A 13711-nucleotide genomic window follows, 5' to 3' on the forward strand; every position below is an offset into this window, starting at 1 on the left:
ATTATTTACTTTCAATAATGGTGTCCTCATTGATCGTCTCCATTAGGTCCATATTGAGTCTGACAGATGGTTGTTATGATCTGCTGCTAACGCATTATTTGTTTATTTAACATAACTTATGTGTGTCTGCTTTCCTTTCGCAGCCACATTCAGGGACGTTTCCTTCAGTCTTGTGGACCTTAAATGGTTCTATCAACAGCTGTTAATGACTTGCATTACTGGCATTAGTCATTTTCAAGTTGTTTCAATACATTTTTATGAACATATGGGACTGTCCTTGTCTGCATTTCACCAAAAATAACAATCTTCTGAAACGTCTGCACTTGAGCGTGTCCAGCAGGCTCATCAGTGTAACCCTTGTGCTATCCTAGGCACTTTAACGTTGGGAGTTGGGTCATCTAGACATTTTTCTTCAATGATTTGTGATATTCATTGGTGTCCATGGATTACATGAAATCTTTCCACCTTTATCATGGTAGGAATAACATGTTAAAGTAAGGGTGCGGTCATCTAAGAGAGCACAAGGGTTAAACAAACACCACCACATGTATTTGTGTCTGTATTTGTCTGTATTTTCATGATCAATTCTGCTGCCACTACTTTTACTGCACAAGTTTAAAAAAATAAAAAATCTTAACTTTAAAATTCGGCTGATGTGCTTTTTAGCAAAATTTAAACTGGAAAGCCTAAACTGGCTCCTGATATTCAAGCAGTCCAGCTTCATCTCATTCATTCATTCATTCATTCATTCATTCATTCATTCATTCATTCATTCATTCATTCATTCATTCATTCATTCATTCATTCATTCATTCATTCATTCATTCATTCAGCAGTAGCCCACCTCTGGGCAGTTGCATACCTTCCCTGAAAAAGACAAATGACACACAGAAGGTTTATTGATATTTTTGGGTTGTTAACAGAAATCTGAGAGACCAAGACAAAACCCTCCGGTGTTTAGTAGCTAGCACTTTGGATTCCCCTAATAGATAAAGATAAAAAAAAAACTCCTTTTGGCTGGGATAATTGTAAAAACAAATTTGACTTTCTTCCTGCATCTTTATCAGATCCTCTCATTTCTTTTTTTATTGAGCTGACTGAGATCCAGCTCTTTCTTTTTTGAATGTCAGAGCAAAAAGCCAGGTGAGCATTGATTGTTGTAGTTTGATGCTCAAAACATGGCAATTCCTTAACTAAAAGTTAGAAGTATAACTTATAACACAAACCAATAATGCTAAACATCAGAACTTTATAAAGGATTTGTAGAGGTTTTCTCCCTGTGGTCTTGCTTTGCCATGTCTAATTTCTCATTCTAGACTGCAGTTCAGATTCAATAAAGTGTCAGAACAACCTCATGGGTCATGTTTCAGTTTAGTTTTTTTCTTTTTTCTTTTGGAACTGAGGAATTTATTTTTTGTTGAACCATTTTCTTCGGGGTCCTTTGCCTCCACAGTGAACAGCACAGATCCTTTGGTGATGTTTTCAGGCACTGTCACATCCAGGACGTTCAGGCTGCTCTCTGGAGTCTCGTCCACATCAATGACTGATAAAGAGACTCCAGAAAGGTATTCCAGACCTTTCATCAGGGGCTCTGGCCTAAGAGCATCAATCTGGATGTAAAACGTCTTAGCAGACTCAAAGTCCAGAGGCTGTTGGAGGAGGAATAAAGAATGCATCATTTACCACAGTTCCTATTATTTAAAAAACACAAATGTACTTTGTAAATACTGTACTGACAAAAAGAAGACATGGCTAATTTTTTTAACAGAAACTTAGATACCAGTGGTTCATGTACTTCCAGTGTACATAACTTAAATAAAGACAAAAATAAAAAATGATGCTAGATTTTCTGTCTGGTTGAAGTGGAAGGCTGCACTGCATCTTGGCAATGACCACATGACCAACACCTTTTCCACCTGTCTACACTAAAAATACTCCGTCGCTCTTCTCAAAGAGTGGCAGCAGGATGTTGACCTTGATGATCTTGGACAGTTCAATATTAAAACGTTTACCCTTAACTGAGTAGTGGCCCCAAGATAATCCTTATTGCTGTAATAACGTGTAAAGAGGAGAGGTTATGTGTCCACATCTCTGAATCTCAGAAGCTCCCTACTGTGGCCACATGCAGGAATTTGAACTGTCAGCTGCTTGATTCTCTCACTCTGAGAAAGGGTAAAACATTTGGCCTCTCTCAGAGGAGGGAATATGAGCTGTAAAAATCCTCCAAGAGGTAACTGAGATCACCTGTATTTCTTGGAATGGTGATCAACTGCCTGCCTTTTCCATAGACCTCATAAAACTTGGCTTCTTCAGAAATAATGACGTCATGACTAGTTCAGGTACTGAAGCTCACTGCTACCTGCACTGTTTTTTGAGTGGGATATCCACCTCCTCTAAGTGACAGGTCTAAAAAAGATGACACAGAATCCGCTGTGTCTCATTATGTTTGAAGTAAAGCAGGAAAGAACTGTTGTAGAGCTCAATGTTGGATGCTGCATGTTGACAATAACAAACTATATTCAGATGCTATGAAGGAAGCTGAAGAAACTCTAAAGCAGGTTGTACAAGCGGAAAAGATGCTTGCGGGGTGAAAGGATGATGAGTTGTAGACGTTGTGTTAGAAATGTGGGAGTGTTGGAGAGATGCAGATGGTGGAGCAGAACCACAGAACAACAACAGTAAGAAGCAACAGGATGCTGTGGAAAAACTCTAAACAGCTGTGACGCTACATACATTCAGTTGACCATTTCTTCCTCTTCACTGTGTATTGTAGCACAGGTTGTGCTACTCCTGAAGGTCCTGCATGTAAAAGGCTGCAACCAGTCGCAAGCACTGGAATGCACAATCAGATGAGGCTAATGCAAACCAGCTGGTTCTAAAATGTTTTTCAAAGGCCTTTTCATTTGTCTGACCAAAAAACATTTCAGTTATTGTAACATAGAAAACAGAAAGAGCTTGATCTCTCTACAGTGTGTTGGTCTATAACAGTCTAATAAAGGTAAATATAAAGACATATTTTAAAGTCCATAGAACTCTTCTAAATGTATATTATTGACTAAAAACTATGCATGAGAAAATGTGTGCTCTGCAAAAGCTACAATACAAAACTGTATCATCTGAGAATGATAGTCTGACTAAAAAAATCTCTTTTGATAGATTTCACATAAAGAAAAGGAATGACTCCATGTTGTCAGTGACACTGAATGTTCAGAGTGGCAGTAAAACATATTTTAATAGAAATTTGCTTTCTAGAAGTGCAGTATTTTATGCAGTTATCCTGATGGTTGCTTAGATTATTTTCACAAAATGGGAACCCCCCCCTCACCCTACAACATGATGTGCCTAAAAGAAATTGTATACCTTTAAGAATTTGATAGCAAAAGAGCCTCCACTGTTCTTTCAGCCTTTCCAAAGGCAACAGTTTGGATCTAGAACAAGGGTTTGCAGTCATGAAGGGGGGAGTAAATGTCTATGATGGTTGACTTTCGCATCAGAATCCTTGACTTGGTATAAGAATCTCCATCTTCAAAAATGTAAACAGAATGTTTTCTTAGGCTCCTCCATAAAAATGTTTTTATCAATTCTCTTTCTTGGGGTTTGCTTAGGAGTAGTTGCATCTAACATCACATACAAAAAGATAGAAAAATATCAAAAAAATATGTAAAAGCATAACTATGCATCCATTTCTGACCCCTTTCAGGGTCACCAGATTGCTGGAGCCTATCCCAGATGCTGTTGGGTGAAGGGGTAGAGGGGGTACATCTTGGAGAATTTGTCAGTCCATCACAAAAGAATAAAACAGATTATTTGACCAAAAATGTTAGAAAAGGTTGCACTTTGCTCAATAGCACTAAATCATTTGATACTATTTAGAGAAAACTTAGATGGATAAATTGCTATTCAATATTTATTTATTTTTCTTATTTTTAAACAGGGCCAGTCAGCTTTTTTACATGCAATCCTTTGTACACTCACATGTCTCTTTAGACCTTTAAAAAACTATAGCTGTGTATTAGTGACTCTCAACAGACACTTTCAATTATGTGCTACACCCTTTGGGTTGTTATGACTTCTCTTTTTGGCTCAAAACTTATCTAAGAAGTTACATTTTTAACAGGTTTTCAAGGCTGAGATGACTTTCAGTCTAAGATAAGGTTAGTTAACCCAGAAGAGCTGTTCTGAGAGTGAATCCTTAAATGATACCTGGGAAAGCTTAATATTACCAACCATCTATTACAGGTGAGAATTTCAGTATTTATTGTCATTTGTCTTGTACGTGTCAAAAGCCAAATTGAATTCAGTATTAAATTGTATTTTAGGAGTCCCTACTTATTCCTCTTCTCCATCTCGTTAGTCCCTTCTTTCTATTTTTCTCTAAGGTAACAGTGGCTTCTTGGACATATGGTCGCCCTTGCAAATGATTACTCATTTTTAGAATGATTACCTGTGTTGACTTGATGGTTGAAGACTGTTTAGATTTACGTAATGTAGTAGGAGATTTTTCAGGATGCACTTAACGCTTCTTTCACAGGTCATATATGTTAACTAGCCTTTTAACACTGTCATTTCCTTCACCAGGCTGACACAGATACATGATATCTCCACACGGACTTGTGACTAAACTAAAAGGCTGTGCGCTCCAAGTTAACTGCGTTATTTCAGGTTTATATGTTTGTTTGCTTAGGGTGTTTATGACCCAGTATGGTGGTGGCTGAGACAGGATAATGTGTGATGCTCAGGAAATGTTGAGCATCGGCTTAAATGTGTTTGCTTTTTGAGACAGAACCCTACTCCCTAATAATGCAGTGATAAATTTGTTGATGGTAAAAAAAGTCACACCGTTTCACTATTAAAGCTTTTCTAGCCCGACTGGAAAGGCTGGAGTTGCCCATTTCTGAGCTAGACAAAGAACACAAGTGAACATTTGTGAACAGCAGTATGGTTTCATGCCAAGAAAGAGCACTACAGATGCATTTTTTGCTTTGAGGATGTTGATAGAGACGTACAGAGAAGGTCAGAGAGGGCTACATTGTGTGTTTGTAGATTTGGAGAAAGCTTATGGCAGGGTGTCCAGAGAAGAACTGTGGTTTTCTATGAGGAAGTCTAGAATGACAGAGAAGTATGTTAGAGCAGCGAAGGACATGAATAAGAGCTGTAAGACAGTGGTGAGGTGTGCTTTAGGGGTGACATAGGAGTTCAAAGTGGAGGTGGGATTACATCAGAGATAAACTCCGGGCCCCTTCCTTTTTGTAAAGGTGATGGACATGCTGGCGGATGAGGCTAGACAGGAATCACCATGGAGTATGATGTTTAAAGACAATATTGTGATTTGCAGTGACAGCAGGGAACAGGTAGAGGAAAACCTAGAGAGGTGGAGGTTGGCCTGGAAAGAAGAGGAATGAAGGTTAATCCCAGCAAGTTGGAATGGAAGGAAAAAAATGTCAGGTGCGATGTGTGACAGAAGACTTTCAGCTCATACGAAAGGAAAGGTATATAAAACTGTGGTGAGATCAGCCATGTTGTTCAGATTAGAGACAGTGGCACTGAGGAAAAGACAGGAATCAGAGCTGAAAATAGCAGAGATGAAGATGCTGAGGTTCTCTTTGAGAGTGACCAGGATGATTGGATCTGGAATCAGAGGTACAGCAGATGTTTTGGAGATAAAGTCAGAGAGGCCATACTGAGATGGTTGGGACATGTCCAGAGGAGAGACACTAAATATATTGGTAAAATGATGCTGAGTCTAGAGCTGCCAGGTAAGAGGTCTAGACGAAGACCAAAGAGGAGGTTTATGGATGCAGTAAACAAAGACAAGGATTGTTGGTGTTTTATGGTAGAGGATGCAGAAGACAGGGTTAGATGGAGGAAGCTGATTCACTGTGGTGACCCCTGAAGGGAAAAGCCAAAAAAAGAAAACTTTAACTCTGTATTGTGCCTTTCTGTCTTTGAGGTGATTCCAAGAGTCAGACATTAATGAGTGTCAGAGTCCCACCATTAGAGTTTATCTGTCAATTCTTTGAAAGGGGATCATGCAAGAGTCAGTCAGGGTATCACCGCTTTGATAAATCAGATACTCTAATCCAGATTTCATTATCTCTGGATTATTTTTGTTTTGCAGAGACTTTATGCAAATCAGAGGCCTTTTTTAGGCTTTGGAAAAATACCTCTTTCACCATTGCAGTGATTAATTAACTAAAGAAATTCTTGGCACATGAAAACGTACTGTATAAAAGCTGTCTTGTATTTGCAAGTAACATGAATAAACATGTTGTTTTTGTGTCAAAATTGCAGAATTATACATTCAATATAAAAAAAACAAAACATGTTACACACTTAAGCAACACAATGAAAATATTTGATTTAATAATCACAACTCTTCGTTCAGATCTGTTGGATGTGGAGTCCCAAAAGCTTGGATTAAACCTTTTAAAATAATTATTCATGTCATGTATAAAAAACGTTTTAAGTTTATTTTAGTAAAGATATTGCAACTGTCCCATTTTCTGTAAATAATTGTCATAGATTTGTTAAAAAAAACAAATCTATGAAACAAAGCCTGTAAAGGTAGTTACTGGACAGCAGTTCTTCTCAAATAGTGGGGCACGTCCCCGGGGGCGCGCAGTAGTAGCGGTTTGAGGCACAGGTAATACAGGCCCGGGGCGCAAATTAAACGGGGGCGGTCGCGGCAGCGGCTCAGTGCTTGGAAAAAAATCAGCGCCCCCTTTTGATTTCCTATTCTTTGTTATATTACACTGTTTATAACAGCCTGAAACTGTGAACTGCCATCCCTGCAGCTGCTCCCGTCTCCTGTCACACGCAGCAAGGAATGGACATTAGACCAGTGGAAATCTGTATGGTGTCAAAATAGAGCCTGAAGTATTGCGCATCAAAACAGTAAAACCGCGCATCAATAGAGCCTAAAGTATTGCGCATCAAAACAGTAAAACCGCGCATCAAAACCCCAAATCTGCGAATCAAAATGCATAAATTGAGAACCAAAACCCACAATTTGCAACCAAAAGCCTTTCCCCAAAGCACAATCCTATTTCTCAGCTGCCGATTTGTTTTCTCGCCATTCTGAAATCCTGTTTTTGAGTTGCAGTTTTATTTTGAAACTGTCTTTTTGAGTTGCGCTTTTATTTTTTGAGTTGCGCTTTTATTTTTTGCGGTTTTGATTCTAAAACCTGTCGACACGTAAAAACAGCGACATGTCAGTCAAGGGGAGGGGAGGCGGGACATCCCTGATATCCAGAAGCTCATTGGCTACCGAATAAGACCGAGTCTTACGTCAACAGACCAGTTTAGAATGTGCCGGTAAGTTTCTCATGTTTTTCATATCTTTTACTATATTAAAAGATCAAAATTGTACTTTATTTAACCAGAGGACGCCAGCACATTCAGATGAGGAGCTCCACCAGTAGCTGCTAGTGAAAAAAGATGTTAGAAAGTTAGATGTTGCATGACAAACTATCACCATTGTTCTCCTGTGTTAGCATGCTAGCTAGCTCAATGCTAGCGGGGTATCCAGCTCTTCTCATGACTTTTGTGGATTAAACAAAGTACATTTTTTACCACAGTGTCAGGATCGGTCATGTAAACCTGGGAATAATTGTCCGTGAATTGTCACTAGGGTTAATCAAATATGTTATGACCTATAAGGTTTCTCAATATTTTTCAGGGTTTGTAACAGACATAGGGAATTATTGAAGTTCAATAATTCCTGTTCAATTTGAACAGAGAAACAATATTGCTGTGCCATATTATTCAAAATGTATGCGTCTGCACTATGCAGACTGGCAGAAGTCCGGTATTCGAGTGAACCAGAGCAGAGTAAATTGTAGCAGACCAGCAAAAACGTGTTTTATTCCACTTAAAATTATTCCAGTATTAGACATCAATAGAATTATTAGTATATTTAATTGGGTGGTGGTTTTAAAATTGACTATTCCTGTATGTCTGTCGTTTTCTATAAGGGCCGTTGTTATGCATACCATAACAAAAAAGGCAGGAATACTGAGGCAGCTACGACGTGGATGTCTACATCTTCTTTAAGGTAATGAAAAAAAATTTAATCTTAATTTTTCTCTTCTTTTTTTGGTTAATTAACTTTGCTGTTTTTGTTTCTTTCCAGATGCAGGCCCCAAAGACGTCCCAGTGTGATGCAAAGGCTGTCCAGCAGGCTCACAGACATCTCCTGTCAACTGAAAGAGAAGCCTTTAAAATAGTTGTCCATTTTGACCACACTGTCTGCTTCCCATTTCTTAGTGCCTGTACGAAAACAGTGACTTTTCCACCTCAAGTCTTTTAAGGAGTTTTAAAAACAGTTATTTTAATTTCTCTGAATTGTGGTTCAGAATTTCACAGAATCTAATGCACTTGACTCTGTGTTTCAGAGATCTTTGCAAAACCATCAGTCTTTTGTACAAAACACATTCAATGGTCAAACATTAAAAAATGAAGCTTTACAAAATACCAGTGGTGATTATTAGCCATTTATTTTCTTAAGGGGGCAGTATTTTGTAAGGCAGATGAGATCTGTTCACATTGTTAGTTTTTGTTACATCCTGCTGTGATGACATGCATAGATCAGTACATAAATGTTAATGTCTTGGCCATGGTTTTCTGATGTCCCACAAGGGTTGAACAGGTCTGAGAGGAGAGAGGACAAGCCACAGAGGGAACAACAACTCCAACAGTTTCCTGCTCTGCCTGGTTTAAGTTAGTCTGTCGTCCAATGTCCACAGCATCCTGCACACAAAGAAAAATGTATTTAAGACAGTTAAAATGAGTGTGTGTGTGTGTATATATTTATTTATATATACACACACACACACACACACACACACACACCTTAATTGCTACTCAGTAGCTGCATATTGTGAAAGGTAACTTCCTGTGTTAACCTGCAATCTTTAAGGTTGAGAAAATTATTTTGGAATACAGTTCAGAATCAGAAAAACTTTATTGATCCCACCTGTGGGAAATTTGCTCTGGTACTTCAAATAAAAATTGTGTTTCTTTTATTTATTTATTTTAAATAGGGATTAACTTGATCCCAAACTAGGAAAGGTGTCACTTTCTTGCAGCAATATGTTGCTTTTGTTCAATTCATCTGTGTAATCCCTAAGGAAATATTGAAAAACCTTATATATACATGAATGTACTTCTTAAAAAACTATTTGATTAACCCTAGTGACAATCCACGGGCAATTATTCCCAGGTTGACATGACTGATCCTGACACTGTGGTAAAAAATGTACTTTGTTTAATCCACAAAAGTCATGAGAAGAGCTGGATACCCCGCTAGCATTGAGCTAGCTAGCATGCTAACACAGGAGAACAATGGTGATAGTTTGTCATGCAACATCTAACTTTCTAACATCTTTTTTCACTAGCAGCTACTGGTGGAGCTCCTCATCTGAATGTGCTGGCGTCCTCTGGTTAAATAAAGTACAATTTTGATCTTTTAATATAGTAAAAGATATGAAAAACATGAGAAACTTACCGGCACATTCTAAACTGGTCTGTTGACGTAAGACTCGGTCTTATTCGGTAGCCAATGAGCTTCTGGATATCAGGGATGTCCCGCCTCCCCTCCCCTTGACTGACATGTCGCTGTTTTTACGTGTCGACAGGTTTTAGAATCAAAACCGCAAAAAATAAAAGCGCAACTCAAAAAATAAAAGCGCAACTCAAAAAGACAGTTTCAAAATAAAACTGCAACTCAAAAACAGGATTTCAGAATGGCGAGAAAACAAATCGGCAGCTGAGAAATAGGATTGTGCTTTGGGGAAAGGCTTTTGGTTGCAAATTCTGGGTTTTGGTTCTCAATTTATGCATTTTGATTCGCAGATTTGGGGTTTTGATGCGCGGTTTTACTGTTTTGATGCGCAATACTTTAGGCTCTATTTTGACACCATAAATCTGTGCTTTGGTCTGGTGAGTCCAAATTTGAGATTTTTGGTTCCAACCACAGTGTCTTTGTGCAGCGCAGAAAAGGTGAACGGATGGACTCTACATGCCTATTTCCCACTGTGAAGCATGGAGGGGGAGGTGTGATGGTGTGGGGGTGCTTTGCTGGTGACACTGATGGGGATTTATTCAAAATTGAAGGCATACTGAACCTGCATGGCTACCACAGCATCTTGCAGCGGCATGCTATTCCATCAGGTTTAGTTGGACCATCATTTATTTTTCAACAGGACACTGACCCCAAACACACCTCCAGGCTGTGTAAGGGCTATTTGAACAAGAAGGAGAGTGATGGGGTGCTGCGCCAGATGACCTGGCCTCCACTGTTACCGGACCTGAACCCAATCGAGATGGTTTGGGGTGAGCTAGACTGCAGAGTGAAGGCAAAAGGGCCAACAAGTACTAAGCATCTCTGGGAACTCCTTCAAGACTGTAAGAAGATCATTTCAGGTGACTACCTCTTGAAGCTCATCATGAGAATGCCAAGAGTGTGCAAAGCAGTAATCAAAGCAAAAGGTGGCTACTTTGAAAAACCTAGAAGGCAAGGCAAGTTTATTTGTATAACACAATTTGTACACAAAGTAATTCAACGTGCTTCACAAAACAGAAAAATGCATTAAAATCATAGAAATAATCAACGTAATATTTACTTTAAAAGAAAGAAAAAATTTGAAAATTGATTTAAAAAGAAAGGAAGGAAAGGAAAGAAAAGTGCAGATTGGACCGTTCAGTCATATACACGTCTAAACAGAAATGTTTTAAGTCTAGATTTGAACATGAACACAGAGGAGGCCTGTCTTACGACTCCAGGGAGGCTGTTCCAGATTTTAGCTGCAGAATATTGAAACGCTGATTCCCCTTGTTTAGTTACAATATGACATATTTTCATTTGTTTCACACTTTTTTGCTATGTATATAATTCTACATGTGTTAATTCAGAGTTTTGATGCCTTCAGTGTGACTCTACAATTTTCATAGTCATGAAAATAAAGAAAACTCTTTGAATGAGAAGGTGTGTCCAAACTTTTGGTCTGTACTGTATATATAAGGTTGCTCTCACAATTGGACAGTACTGCAAACATGGTTTGAGTAGGCCAAAAATGCTAATAATGTTTACACCTTTTTCTGGGCTGTTTTTTTTTTCACACATGGAATTGAATCAAAGACTGAAATGTGAATAAAAAAAACTCATGGAAATAGAAATCAAACAGTTTCAATTGCCTGACCAAAACAGGGTAAGAAGCAGGAAGCCAAAAACCAGCTAATCCTGCAAATCCCCACATTTTAACATGTTTTCCTTCTCTTCATGCCACATTTACCTTTTTAGACATGCTAAAATATTTTAAACTTTTTATAAGTCTTGCTCTTTCAGTTTCAATTCATGAGATGCCTTTTACTATACTTGTAATACAGATAATACTTGTAATAATACTTGTGATACCATTAATAATGTAATTAATTCTTGTACTACCATTTACTCCATTTAGTTCAATTCTGCACTTCGGTTTACCATGAAGTAAACTGAGACCCTCATTCTTAAGGGGAACAGGTGTTTTGTTCACACCAGAGCTCAGGTGAGCTTTCACACAAAAAAGCAGACTGAGCCTATAAACCCTTATGAGAATAAAACCTTCCAGTATGAAGGCTGTAAAGCATCAGAAAGCTAGAGATGACCCAGAAACAACTTCAGTACAGGTAAGCAAGTACTAGATAATCTATTGTAATGATGATGTTGATAAAATGAATGGATAGAAGGGTTAGAAATCTATTCTTGCTTAGTGATTGTTAATAAAGATGTAGACAGATGTGGAGTAATTCTAGAAGGTAACACATCTGCAATCACAGAGGCAGTCAAAACCTTAATTACTTACTTCTTATCTCTCCTAAAGAGGGTGGCAGATGGCGAACGGAGTGGATCCAGAGAAGAAGAGTTTGTAGTACTTAAGAGTATGAAGAGATCCACCTGTTTTAGTTTGATTAGAGGTTTTAGGAAGATTCTGCAAAATGCAAGTCTAGAAATGAAATCCAATTCCTGATTAGGAAGGAAGCGAGGTAGAAATGTAATGTTAACCTGGAGATTTCTTGTGCAGGGTAACCTGACCGACAACATGGACTTGGGCTTGAGTGTGGTTGGGGAAAGAAGCTTGTGTGGCAATTTGAACTTGAACTTAGATACAGGCTTTGATGAGCGGGAAAATCACTACAAACTGGTGCTTAACTGGAGACATCAAAGGTAGCATACAAAGGGGAAACAAAGGGTGAGTAGCATCAGCTCAACTGTACCAAAGGAGAAGATGGAGAAACCGGAGGGACAAAAAGGGGAGGTGAGAACTGGATGTCATGGCATGGCATGACAAATGTGCTCTTGGGTCAAATGTACTCTGGCACAAACTGACAGTGTGCTGTACCCTCAATTAACTTTGTTCCTCAGCCAGTCTCATGATTGTCTTCTGTCTTATGTTTTTTATACTGTTGCAGGCTGTTGGACCCATTCTGCTTGAAAACTTTTGTCTTGATTTGACCATGTCTTTTTCTTGTTCTTACCTGTCTTTGAGTCTGACAATTTTCCCTGTTCCTTAAAACTAACTTATTAAATATTTATCTATCTATTAAATAGGTTAAATGTTTAATGTTTAAAAAATTGTTGTGTATAACCTTGCTAAAAGGTCCAATTGGGAAAAAAAAAACTGTTTAGCTGTCTTAACGCCCTCTGGTGATGTGGAGGCCACAATGCAGTTTCCTCCTGAGCAGTCATTTTAACTCTCCTCATTTACCTACTTGATTCGTATAAAAACATTTAATTTGTCATCTCTAGGTCATTTTGCATCAGCAAAATACAAAAAGTTTACAAAGATATCAATGTCAGAAGAATTCTGGCTCAAACTGTAAAAATAGGATTTAGGAAACAGAAGGCGTGACCTGTGGAAAGTCCAGAAATAAATCCTACATTAGGATGCACGCCCACAGCAATGTGACTCTTCCATTGTTGTGAAGGGATAAGAAAAATAAGTTTTTTTCATCAAGTTTAAAGGAAGTCAACTTGTGACCTCTTTTAGTTACCAAGCAACACAAAAATGTGAGATTTTACAGTGCAATGGGAAAGGCCACAGGTTATAGATGTTTACATAGAGACTGTTTGATAGTGCTCTGTTTATCCGTGGTTGTTAAATGATAGAAGAATGCAGAATTCACTGGAAACTGTTTGAATGGAATCATTTTGATTACATACTGAATGCTGCAATAAAAAGAAGAAGCTGATATGCCAACAGAAATAAAATTTCCCAAATTGATGTGATCCCATTGTTGTGGGCTCATAACTGTACAAAGACGTGCCATTCATTAATTTGGCCTGCCTTGCAGTGTTTGATGCCTTATTTTCTTTTTTAAGCAGAAGCTAGGATTTGATTTTAGAAATTATAAGGAAACTGAAGTCAACGTTCTCAAAAATGCAGTGACAGAACTTTATGAGCAGACATTTACAGGCTTAATCCACCCTCCTTTTATAGCTGACAATATTTATCTGCACAAGCCAACTATTTTATGGCTTGTTGTGACCTTTACCCCTTTCAACTTGCCAAGGTTTTCTTCTCTGGTTTTAAAAAAACAGTCTTCCCGGTGTGTGAGGAAGCGGGACTTGAGTGTACTGTGGATTTTTCTTTTGCAACAGATGGATGTTATGACTAGAATCAACATTTAACGGAAAGATACTGAGATTGTTTGCAGAGATCATCTGAGGATT

General features: G+C 38.3%; 1 long non-coding RNA gene across 1 annotated transcript; it reads left to right on the forward strand.

Moving 5' to 3' along the window:
* Nucleotides 1-7265: 7265 nt before the first annotated feature.
* LOC105354624 lies at nt 7266-8472 on the forward strand. Its single transcript, XR_909198.3, has 3 exons — nt 7266-7314; nt 7974-8053; nt 8132-8472. It is a non-coding gene; the product is annotated as an uncharacterized LOC105354624 (long non-coding RNA).
* Nucleotides 8473-13711: the final 5239 nt, after the last annotated feature.

Source organism: Oryzias latipes, chromosome 8 (assembly GCF_002234675.1).
Source record: "Oryzias latipes chromosome 8, ASM223467v1".
In the NCBI taxonomy this organism is placed as follows: domain Eukaryota; kingdom Metazoa; phylum Chordata; class Actinopteri; order Beloniformes; family Adrianichthyidae; genus Oryzias; species Oryzias latipes.